The sequence below is a fragment of the Nyctereutes procyonoides genome, unplaced genomic scaffold, assembly GCF_905146905.1.
Source record: "Nyctereutes procyonoides isolate TBG_1078 unplaced genomic scaffold, NYPRO_anot_genome, whole genome shotgun sequence".
In the NCBI taxonomy this organism is placed as follows: domain Eukaryota; kingdom Metazoa; phylum Chordata; class Mammalia; order Carnivora; family Canidae; genus Nyctereutes; species Nyctereutes procyonoides.
This window is the reverse complement of record NW_026575046.1, coordinates 58,988,295-59,000,204: the sequence shown is the minus strand read 5'-3', so window position 1 is coordinate 59,000,204 and position 11,910 is coordinate 58,988,295. Positions and strand designations below refer to the sequence as shown.

Genomic DNA, 11,910 nt, shown 5'->3' with positions numbered 1-11,910 from the left:
AAAAAACACTTAACTGTATTCCTTAAAAAGATGGATTTATGTTTGTGGATTATATCTCAATTTTTTAAAACGGCTGAGTGTAAACTCCCAGGTCCTGGAGGGACCCATTGTCCAGGGCTCCCATCGGGGGAACACGGACTCCTGCTTGTTGCCTCCATCTCAGGCAGTGTTGAAGGAACAGGACAGTGTGGGGCGGGCAGGGGGGCATGAAGCAGGGATCCTCCCAAAGTAGCTTGAGCAAAAGGGAAAGTTTGCCAGAGAGATGCAGGAATAACTCATGCTACCCGAGGAGAAGCAGTGCCAGACTCTGGAGGAGGGAGAATAGGAGGGCAAAGCTGTCAGGAACCAGGGCAGGTGGCCTCCCAGCATCCCTCGGAACCCTGCCCCAGGCCTCACCTCCGCTTATGTAAGCATCCTCATGACTGCCCTTCAAAGGTTCTATTTACCTCAAGAGTTCAGCCCCGGCCACCATCGGACACTGACAACTATACTCCGGTTCTAGGAGACACAATCCGATTGGACCCATCCAGCTTCTGGATTGATTCTCCCAGGGTCAAATGTCCACCCACAGTCCAATCAGCTGGACCTCAGAAGAGGCTGGGGGAAAGGGGCCTCCCTGCTACCGTCTAAGGACGATTTGCGCCACTAAGCGGTGGGACAGGCTGGGTGGGAGGACCCCTGACCCGGGGACTCAGTCATGCTGTGTCTTCTGTCTCTGCCTCTCTGTGTGTCAGCCTTGTTCTCTCCCTGCAAGCTGGTGATCTCCATGCGGCTCCCAGCAACTCTGGATCTACACGTCTGGGAGAAGGAAAGCTCCTTCCACTTTCAACATGATGAATCCCAGGGAAGAATGCTGGTTAGCCCCGCTTAGGTCATGGAGAAGGTCAGGAGGTCAACGGAAACACAAGGGGATGAGTAATAGTCTGGCAAGGTGCTCCCTCTGTGCACACAGGCATGTGGTGGGGACCGTTCCTGAGAAGAGGGAGGGAAGTCAGAACTACGGGGGTCTTCTGTGGGCTCTACAGAAGGGGGGGCTTATTGGGGGGGCAGGAGAGGACCACTACCCTATCTGATCAACATGTGAGGCTGTCTTGGAGGAAGGCAGGAGTTCAGGAATGTTTCCGTGCTGGAAGAGTCACCGCGTGGTGCCTTCGAAGTTGCAGGGTTACCAGAACAGAAGAGCAGTAACCATCTCAACAGTTTCTGTTAATCCGGGAAGCGTCAGCGGAAGCTTGCAGCACTAAAGCTCCATAATCTACACGGTTGCTCAGAACCTACTGTACGCGGGGACTTTCTCGCATTCCCAGAGCGCCTCCACAGATGAGTTCCTTTCCCTGTTTTTCAGATAAGGGAAACTGAGGCTCTGAGGGACAGAAGCACCTAACCCCGTGGAGCAGGTTTCACCGGAGGACTTCCGACTCCAGCGTGGATTCTTTCCATTGCTGTGTGCCGCTTCACTCTCTGTGGACCCCTGAGGTGATGAGAGGTCAGGGCTGGGGCTGGGTGTGGGGCCTTGCTGAACGAGGCCAGATGGGAGCAGCCTAGACCTCAGGACTACGGCCCCAGGGCATGTGGCCACCACCGGGCGCTCCAGAGCTCCCGTGGGAGCCGCTGGGGTGGGAGGCAGGCAGGGTGTTTGTGTGTCTGGGAGGTCACATCCTCCAAGTAAACACATCCATGGGGGAACCGGAGCTCCTCCCTATAACATTTGATTTGCTTCTCAGCAGTTAACCATAGCCGACCTGGAGCCTGGCCGGTACTTCCAGAGGAGAAACCCCTCTGAGGCTCCACCATCTCCAAGGTGCCTGCTCGAGGACCTCCCCCAATCTCCCTGTCCGGATGTGGGGACCCTTCTGTGGCCATCACCTCAGAGATGACAGGCCTGGCAATGGTCAGCTTGCTCCAGGGAAGTCTTGAGGGAAATGCAATCACTGTTTACACATCCCTGTGGGACTCAGATTTAGGTCAGATGAAGCACATGTGTCCTGGAAACCCCCGAAAAGACATAGGAAGGTTCCAACCTGATGTGACGAGAGACTTCTAGTGGCTAGAGATGTCTCCAGGACAAATGTACGTTGCTGGGTGAGGTGCGGGTCCCCTGTCGCTGGAGGCCTATGGTTTGAGATTGACTCTCCCGTTGGAGGACAGGACGAGGAGCCGCACGTGTGGATTATACCCTGTGACATTCTTAGTCCCCTCTCAGCCCTGAGCTTTGCAGGTTTCTGTACTCGTGGAAGCTTTATTTCCATTCCATTCCTTTTGTTATAGAGAATACTTAATGTGATGAACTTTGCCATTTGCTTCCCAGCATCCTCCCAGCCCTCCCAGCATTCCAGAACAGCTGCCATTCCGTTCTGGTGGGACTGGCCCCACCCCAGCCCGGGTGGGGCATGGGGGTGGTGGCGGGGACAGAGGCCCTGGTTCACCTCCGCCAATGAGCATGACGCCATCTCTTGCCACAGCGTTGGTTTGCCGGGTGGGCAGTAACTGAAAACAAAGGCAATCGGGACAGAGTTTTCTCTTGGACACAGATTTAGGTTCAGATGTGGGCATGGGACCTCAGCAGCACAAGCCTGGGTACCCCCCAGGACCATGGTGCGCCAGCTGCGGGAAAGACTGCTCCGTCTCCGGTGGGCCAGGCTGAGGAAGCGCACACTCGGGATAGCAGATCCACTCAGCGCCCTCCCCGTACCGCCCCCCACACCCCTGTCCCATTTCCAATCATCAGCTCTGGCTTGTTTTGTTTTGTCTTTTTTTTTGGCCTACTGTGCCTGCTTCCGGGACAGGCCTGAAGTACCAGGGCCACTCGATGGGGTAAGTGACACAGGGTTCCACACTGCTCCCCCAAATCCCTCAGTGCACTTGTGCTCCGGTCCTCTCATTGTCTAGATAACCCTTCAGGGGCTATTCCTCTTCCCAGGTCAGTTTACCATTTTCCTGCTAGTGTCTCTGGTGATCACGTCTCAAATAAACGTCCTTGCCTCAGGATCCGGGGGGAAATCTAGCCTATAGCACCTGGATTGCCGCTGACAGCCACCCGGAAGCCTTCATGAGAGCCCCTGTAAGTATGAGCCCAGGACCACGGAGGACAATGCAAACTGGGTCCCCTGGGCATCGATGAGCCGGGGGGGCCACCCTTGCTGGAGTCTGCCTTTCTTCTAGACGTTTCATTTCTGTGAACCACACATTTTCTTTCTAGGTTAAGCCAGCTTGAGTTGGGGCTTCTAACACCTGCACGCAAAAGCCTCGAGGGGGAGGTAATTCACTGCCCAGAGGGCCCCAAGCATGGCCTTGGAGAATGGGGTGGCCCACGTGAATGTTGGGTGAGGCGGGGAAAGAGCGTGCCGTGGAAGACCGTTGCGTGGACCTCTCAGCTCGGCCACCTAGGAGCTGCTTGCTTGGCCTCTCCAAGGCTTGCTTCTTCCTCTATAAAACAGGATGGTGCCACCAGCCTTTCAGGATTCAGGTGAGTTTTGAAAAAATAACACTTGAAACGTAGCCAGCACGTAGTAAATGTTCGATGAGCAGTAGTTGTCACTGATAACGAGAGAAGGAGAAAGAGAGAAAGGAAAAAGAGGGGGACTTCTTCTTGCCCTTGAAGATGCCCCGCACGGTGCAGGGCAGAGCTGGGAGGGAAACAGGGAGTGGTCTGGTCTGACCCGAGACGAGGCTCTGCCTTGGGACCCACAGAAGGTAAGGGCAGTAGGGCACAGCTGTGGAGCATTCCTGAGCACCAGACACTAGTCTAAGGCCTTTGCACTTATTAATTCATTTAATCATCACAAAAACCTAAGAGACACACACTGCTGTGACCATCACTTACTGGTCTACATTGAGGGAAACTGAGGCACAGAGAGGTTGAGTCACTTGCCCCAAGTCTCACAGCAAGCATGTCAGCAGAGTCAGGTTGAAATGCAGGCCCTCCGGCTACGGAGCCCCCACTCCCAACCTCTGTGCTCCCCTGACGGCAGCCCCAAGATAAGGGCATCCCTGCAGATGTTGAGTGGCTGTAATTACAGGATGGGGAGTTGGGGCCCCGCCCCACCGGCCGTGCAGATTTACTGGTACAGGCCTGACGACAGTGACAACGTTGCACAAGCCCCCGGTCATTGGTGAAATGGCCGTGGAGTCATCGCGGGAACCAGATCTTCATCCCATCCTTCCCATGGGAACGAAACCTCTTGTGTATTTTCCAACGGGGAAACCAGAGAGCTGGGAAGCTGTTTTCAACCCCACTGAGAGATGAGCTAATGATGCAGGAGAGAAAAAAAATGGAGGTTAAGATAAACTCTAAGGAAAACTCGCACATGTTTGTGAGACCTTAAACTGGGCTGTCGTAAGAGGCTGGGAAACCTCCCTCTCCCAAGAAAGCAGGCTTCGGCCGGTCTTTTTTTTTTTTTTTTTTTTTTTTTTTTTTTTTTAAACTTTTTTTTTTTTTAATTTTTATTTATTTATGATAGTCACACAGAGAGAGAGAGAGAAAGAGGCAGAGACACAGGGTGAGGGAGAAGCAGGCTCCATGCACCAGGAGCCCGACGTGGGATTCGATCCTGGGTCTCCAGGATCGCGCCCTGGGCCAAAGGCAGGCGCTAAACCTCTGCGCCACCCAGGGATCCCTCGGCCGGTCTTTAGAGGGCTAAGGGGCTGAAGGGATAACGAGGCCCTTCGAAGATGAACCCCAGCAGAGAAGGTATGTGTCCTTTCGAGTTTCACGTCGCACAGCTGTCTGGCCCCACCCCCAGCCCGAAGACCTAAAAAACTCTAGCAAAGACATTGAAAAGCTAACAAATAAACACATAACAGTTCTCAGAAACAAGAAGACGGCATGTAAGTGACCCAGAGACTTGGAGAAATCCTTCAGAAACCCAAACAGATGATGGGCCCCATCTGGAAAGGGACAGTGTGGCGCAGAGCACGCCCAGGGCCAACCATCGCCACGCTTCTCCTCAGCCTCTAGCTGAGGCTAGGGTGCAGGAGGGAGACGGTGGCCAGGGATACAACGCGGCGAGTCCTTGGGATACGATACAGGGAGGACACTGAGGACAAGGTCTCACCAGGGAGAAGGTACTACAGGTAGAATGCGGAGAGATCAGGACAAGATTCTTGGAGGTTGGGCAGAGGAAGGGGATTCCATTCAATGACCAACCATTCAGTTTCTTGACCATAACCCTGAACTTCATGGCTTCGGTCACTTCCCCAGAAGGCTTGCTGCAAGCAAGACGCTGCTTGTTGGGGAGAGGAGGATGCATGTGCCAACCAGAGGGTAGGGATATATTTAGTGTCCATGGGGCTCCTGCTCTCTTTGCCCCTTCCCTGCTGTCCCCCATCGTTGTCATCTCTCCAGACATGACCTTGGTCTAAGGCCTCCAGCTCAAGGTGTTGAGCACCCCCCTTCCCTTCTCCTTCAAAGTCCCACAGCAGAGATCACCAAGGGCAGGGAGCTGGGACTGAGGCCCCGGCGGGCACAGGCACCAGGGGATGGGTGGCAGCAGAGGGTCTTTCTCCCAAAGCTGGAGTGGCAGCAACCATGACTTAACCAACATGGGCTCTACGGACCCCACCCCGGGGGGGCATATCGCAGCCTCGGAGAGAGGGAAGGGAATGTGGCTGGCCGTGCACTGACATTCGCTTTCACTTCCTGCCCCTAAAGTGACAGCCAAAGGGTCAAGAGAAGGTAGAGACTCATGAAAACAACGGGAGGAGAAGAGGAGATGAGGCAACGTCATAGTCCAGGCTGGGAAGCCGGAGGGACAGTGTGGCCAGCTTCGCACACCAGAGAAAGCTGAGTCATAGGTGGGCAGGTCCGAGGCCCAGAGCAAGGGATGGGGACTGCAGAAGCCCCAGAGGCTTGAGAGCGAGGGCACCCCTTCCCCTGGAGGTGGGGGTAAAGGTGAGGCCCAGGAGGAGGATGAGTGCTCACAGTCTGTTGCAGGACCCAGCTGACCGGAAAGCGAGTGTCCCCATGGAACTCCGCACCCAGACCTTTACAGCAGCTTTGTGCGTCGTGGCCCCAGACCCGAAGCAACCGAGATGCCCTTCTCTAGGTGAACGGGTCAACAGACCATCAAAATTCTGTCTCCGAGTAATTGCAGATTATTCAGTGATACCACAAAATGAGCTATGAAGCTAAGATACGGTGGAAGCTTCAACGCGTATTGTGAAGGGAAAGAAGCCAATCTGAAAAGGCCACATTCTGTGTGATTCCAAGGAGGTGGCGTCTTGGAAAAGAACACAACTCTAGAAGAAGTAAAGAGCTCGGCGATGCCAGGGATTGGGGGAAGGCTGACCAGGTAAAGCACTGGGAGGGGCTGGGGTTTCTGGGCCCGTGGAACCGCTCTGCATGATGCTGTGGTGGAGCCTTTGTTAAAACCCCGGGAACCGAGTTCCACAAAGACTGAACCTTAATTTGTTCATATTTAGAAGAATCATCTAGAAGGTCATCGGATTCCAGGACGGAGTGCGGAATGTGACCGAACAATGTAACCGAATGACAAATGTGTGAATGAACTGGACTGAAGGGGGTGGGACAAAGGTGCCGACCTAAGTGATTCTGGAAACGGAAGAGGATAAAGATGGAAGAGCTGAATACAAGTGGCGCTCTAGCTGTACTCGAAGGTCCCCCCGCCCCCAGGGGAGCTTTCTGACAGTTACATGTGGACATAAGCACCTCGGTGAACTGATGGAGACTGGCTCCTCACTGTCAAGATGGAGGTTACAAATAGGTAGGAAGAAGAGGCTAGAATAAACCTATCTTTAGCACAGCATCATACCCTATGGGTGGCTACATATAGAAATATTTAAAAGTATGTAGAGGCACATGGCTTTGTATACACGCAGATATGTTTTTGCTCCAGCAGCTGAGCAAGGCCTGGAAGCAACAATATCCCAACGTCAATGCACACACCTGGTACCCAGATCTTGGTTTCTAACACTATTCTCCAATAAAAGGTGCCAGGACTCCTCGGAGAAAGGCTGATTCTGGAACTGGGGCAGGAAATACACAAATGAGCTAGAAGCATCTAGTAGTGCCAAAAAGTAAGAAAGTACATTCTTGTGTGCATGTGCTCTCTCTCTCTCTCTCTCACATACACACACACACACACACACACACACACACACACAATGCACGCACAGTGATGGAGGCTTGTCGAAGGACACAGAAGACAAGTGACTGTTCCTAACAGTCAAAGCTAGAACAATTTGAGCAATGAAATAAAGCAGTATTGGATTATAACTCAAAATATAAAATCAAGGCCCAAGGGTCCATAGTGACATAAAGGAATAAACAGAAGAGTCAAGCCTCCTGTACAGAAGAATTCCAAGTAATCTGTGTAGATCATCTGCCCTTGGGGAGGTGGGACATAACTCCCCAGTCCTTAAATACTGGTTGTGCACAGTGACTTCTTTCCAAAGATCACAGTGTGGTCGGGGTGGAGGGAAGGTGGAAAGAGCCACTTTAGCATGGAGAAATCCAACAGTTACCTCGCCAGGTGACCAAAGTTAACCTTATCAGTGATAAGCCGTGTCGATATTACGAACTCTTGATAGAATATGATGCAAATAGCACCATGCCTGTCTGTGGTCTTTCTCTCAAGAACACATAATTCCTGCCTGTTCACTAGAGAAACTTCAGGAAAAATCCCAACTGAAGGACCTTCTACAAAATACTTGACTTGACCAGTACTCCTCAAAATTGTCAAGATAATAAAAAACAAGGGAAGTCTGAGAACAGTTCTAGCCAAGAGGAGACTCAGGAGATAGGACTGCTACGCAGAAAGTTTATTCTTTTTTTAACCCATGGAAACAATAAATGCTAAGTAAGGCTAGCTAGGACCCAGAACACTCGAAGAATCTACTCAACTAACAGATATAGAAATATTTTCTGATGAGTATTTTGTTCAAGTTCATTCTTTGTAAGTATAGATCGAGGGTTAAAAAAAACAACAACTGGATCTTTGGATGAACATGACAGAAAAGTATAAATTTTGGTAAAATTTTATCTTAGGATGACAGAGAATTGATAATATTTTTATTAAAAGAGAGTTATTAGAAATTAATGTAAAGTATATATACTCTTGTATCATCACCTCTGATTTTAAAATTTAAGTCCACAAGCGCCAAAAAAAAGATGTCAGTTATAATTCTTGTAGAATATGAAAACATCGGGGGAAAATTAAATTTTCTCTTTGGGATGAACTCAATGTATTATGCCCCCCGAAACAATCTAAGAACAATGTCGACCCTCAGATCCAATCCCTCCTCACTACACAGGTTGGGGACTGTGTTCTCCAGCTCAGCAGAAGCCTGAGGCTTCATTTTCTGGACAGGATAAAATGAGGATATCCAGACAGGAAGACAGCAGGCACGGATGAGTGGGGAGTATTAAAAATGGTATTAAATGTTAGTTTACTTAATAGATGTTGAAACCTCCAGTGTTCTTCCCCCGCTCTAATCTTGAAGTACCCACAGTGAGGCATACACGGTCCTACACGATCCAGGCATGGACTGTGTAGGCATTCCCTAATAAAATGTATGGCCTGATAGTCTAGAGAGAACCCATAGTCACCAAGCGCCCCCAACACATACACACACACACACTCACACACATGCACCGTGTGTACCGCAAAACATCCAGTTAGATATGGGGGTCTTCCTCAGACAAGAAGACAGCCAGGAATCATCTACCTCTTGAGGAAAGTGTATCTACTAAGAGACAAAAGCAACTTAGAAGAAACAGAGGGAGAAGAAAACAGGAGAAATGGTCGTGAATATCTTCAGAGAGATGAAAAGAATTACCGCGTGTATGAGGCATACGAGAGGAACCATAGAATGGACATCCAGAGAACAGAACACAAGCCCTTAGACATTAAACCCATAGTAAGAACAACAGTTCAGTACGTAAAGAGGATGGAAAGACGCACCAAAGGCTAGGAGAAAATATTTGCAAAACACACATGTGATAAGGGCTTGTATCTAAGATACACAAAGAGGGACGCCTGGGTGGCTTAGGGGTTGAGCATCTGCCTTCAGCTCAGAGGGTGATCCCAGGGTCCGGGGATCAAGCTCCACATTGAGGACTCTCTCCGTGCGGGAAGCCTGCTTCTTCCTCTATGTGTCTGCCTCTCTCTCTGTATGTGTCTCTCACGAATAAATAAATAAAACCTTTAAAAATAAATAAATAAAATATACAAAGAACTCTTAAAACTGAACAATAAGAACACAAACAACCCAATTTTAAAAAAAACAAGCAAACGATCTGAACAGATTCCTTCTCCGAGGAGATATACAGACGGCAGTAAACACGTGAAAGTCTGCTCCACATCATGCATCATCAGGAAGTATAAATTAAAATAACGAGACACCACTACACGCTAGTTAGAATGGCTGAAATCCAAACCACTGACAACACCAAATGCTGGTGAGCGCGTGGTGCGACAGGAACTCTCATTCATTGCTGGTGGGAATGCGAAGCGGTGCGGCCCCTTCAGCATGCAGTCCCCAAGTCTCTCACAAAGCTAACCAGAGCCTACCATGCAATCCAGCTCCTCGGCATTCACCCAAATGAGCTGAAAACCTTTGCACACACACCTGCACGTGAACGTGTATAGCAACTGTATTCACGATTGCCCCATCCTGGAAGCGACCAAGGTACTCTTCAGTAGGCGCCTACAAAAAGTACCAATACAAGCCAGGTATTTTGAAATATGGGAGTCAACACCAGCAGAATTGGTAAAGAGAGTTGCAAGTCGTTGCTTCTGGAGAAAAATAAACAGTGAGGACAGGGTGAGGAACTAGTTTTGTTGTAACCAAAGAACACCTTTTTGACTGTGTCCTGGGTAACTGTGATAAAAATTGAAAAACAACAACACAAAAAGAAAAACAAAAAGAACCGGAGAGGAAGGAAAGCTCCCACATAGAGTGAGCACCACCCTGAGCCAGCACTGTTCCAGATACCTCCTCATGTTTTTCCTCACTGATTGCTCTCACTCCAACCCACAAAGCACACATCACGTCCCCTATAATGTAGGTGAGAAAACAGAGGCCCAGAGATACCGAGACCTTCCCTGGGGACACACGTCTGAGAGCTGCTCCATCTGATCATCTCCTTCTTCTCATCCCTTTGGGTAGCTCTTCCCAACACATTATTTTTCTTCTGAGTTAGCTCCTCTAAGGAGTAAAGGTCTGCTCTCTTCCCCAAAGCCTTCCTCCAGCTCCTGCTGACTTGGGGACATAACTCTGTCAGTGGTTTAATTCAATCCAGATGGAAGGCTCCACTTGGCTCTTGAAGCATGCCCTTTGGGAGTGCTGAGATCTACGGATAAACCTTGAGATGTGAGTGGAGAACAAAAAAAACAGGAGAGTGACAGCATATGAAGGTTGGGGGTGGGGGAGCATTCAGAGATGAGTTTGAACCTGATGGAGCAGCCTCCTGCACAGCTGTCAGGCCTGTGGCCAGGGTTTGGGCCTTGGGCCACCAGCCCAGAATCTTAGAGGCAGGGACCCATGTGCTCCACCCATTCACAAATTCCCCAAACACTTTTGAATGCTCAGTGGCAGACATTGGGGTGGGAGCTGGGGTACAGTGTTGAATCAGACATAAACCTCTGCCTTGAGGGATTCACCGTCTAGCAAATGAGACTGTAAGATGGGTAGCCAGATGGGTAACCAAATATTTATGATCCAGTGGGACCAGAAATAAACATTATAGTAGAGGCCGGGACAGTACAGGAGGAGGACAAGAAAGGGTCATAGTCTTGAGGGAATTGACATGGGGCTGGGTTATGAAAAATGACCAGGCACATGCCAGGGAAAGGAGCCGGGAGGCCCACCCCAGGCAGAAAAAAAGAGCAGATGCAAAGGCATAGTGGCTTGGAAGGGTAGTTAATCATAGAAGCAGGGTGAGAAAGAACTCTCAGGGCTGCTTGGTGTCCCATAGAGCTCAGATGAGCTGATGTCATGAGACACAGCCTCCATTCCTCGGCCTTCCTCTTGCTGGTGTTATGACCTAAGGAAGGAAAGCCACCTCCACTCTCGGAGCCTCAGTTTCTTTATCTGTGTAATGAGGACGGTAGATTTGAATTTTTAAAAATAACAAAATAATATATTACATTGTATTATTTTTTAAAAAGATTTTATTTATTTATTCATGAGAGACAGAGAGAGAGAGAGAGAAGCAGAGACACAGGCAGAGGGATAAGCAGGCTTCATGCAGGGAACCTGATGTGGGACTCGATCCCGGGACTCCAGGATCATGCCCCGGGCCAAAGGTAGGCACTAAACCGCTGAACCACCCAGGGATCCCCTACATTGTATTATTGAAAAACAAACAAACAAACAAAAAAAAACACCTAAGATACGTTATATACATATGTGATAAAAAAACAAGTTTCTTGGTCCAATCCTCCCTACCTCTGACTTAACGTCTCCAAGGCAACCTCTTTCAATCATTATGTTTTTGTTTATTTAGGTCCTTAGTCTCTGAAACTCTGAATAAAATGTTTATAGATCTGTTTCTTGATTTACTGACTTTAGGTGGTCTATTGACTTCATGGTATGAAAAACAAGAATTTAGTTCACATAAACTCCCTCTTTTTTCTCTTCCTCTCTGTTCTATTTATCCATCTATCATCATCTAACTCTGTATTTTATTGATTACATTTGAACATTTAAACAATGTACTTATACTTTTATTTCTTGTTTTCTCAACTCTATTTAATATCTCAACAACCTGTTTGAAAACTAGGCTATTAACTCCTCCGCTTTTTATTTCATTGTCCCCCCCAACTTAAGTATTCCGTTGACTATACATGTATTTTTCTGTTATCAAGATCATTAACGCAGACATTCTGTCTTTGATCATCACTAAATTGCTTTGTTTACAAGTTATTTTAAAATGTAAAACATGATGAA

At 49.1% G+C, this 11,910-nt stretch overlaps 1 long non-coding RNA gene across 1 annotated transcript; it reads left to right on the top strand.

Moving 5' to 3' along the window:
• The first annotated feature begins 441 nt into the window (after window positions 1–441).
• On the top strand, window positions 442–9,669 carry LOC129509343 (uncharacterized). The gene is made up of 7 exons (XR_008664338.1): window positions 442–883; window positions 1,346–1,476; window positions 1,725–2,814; window positions 2,921–3,061; window positions 3,200–3,466; window positions 5,933–6,290; window positions 6,421–9,669. It is a non-coding gene; the product is annotated as an uncharacterized LOC129509343 (long non-coding RNA).
• Window positions 9,670–11,910: the final 2,241 nt, after the last annotated feature.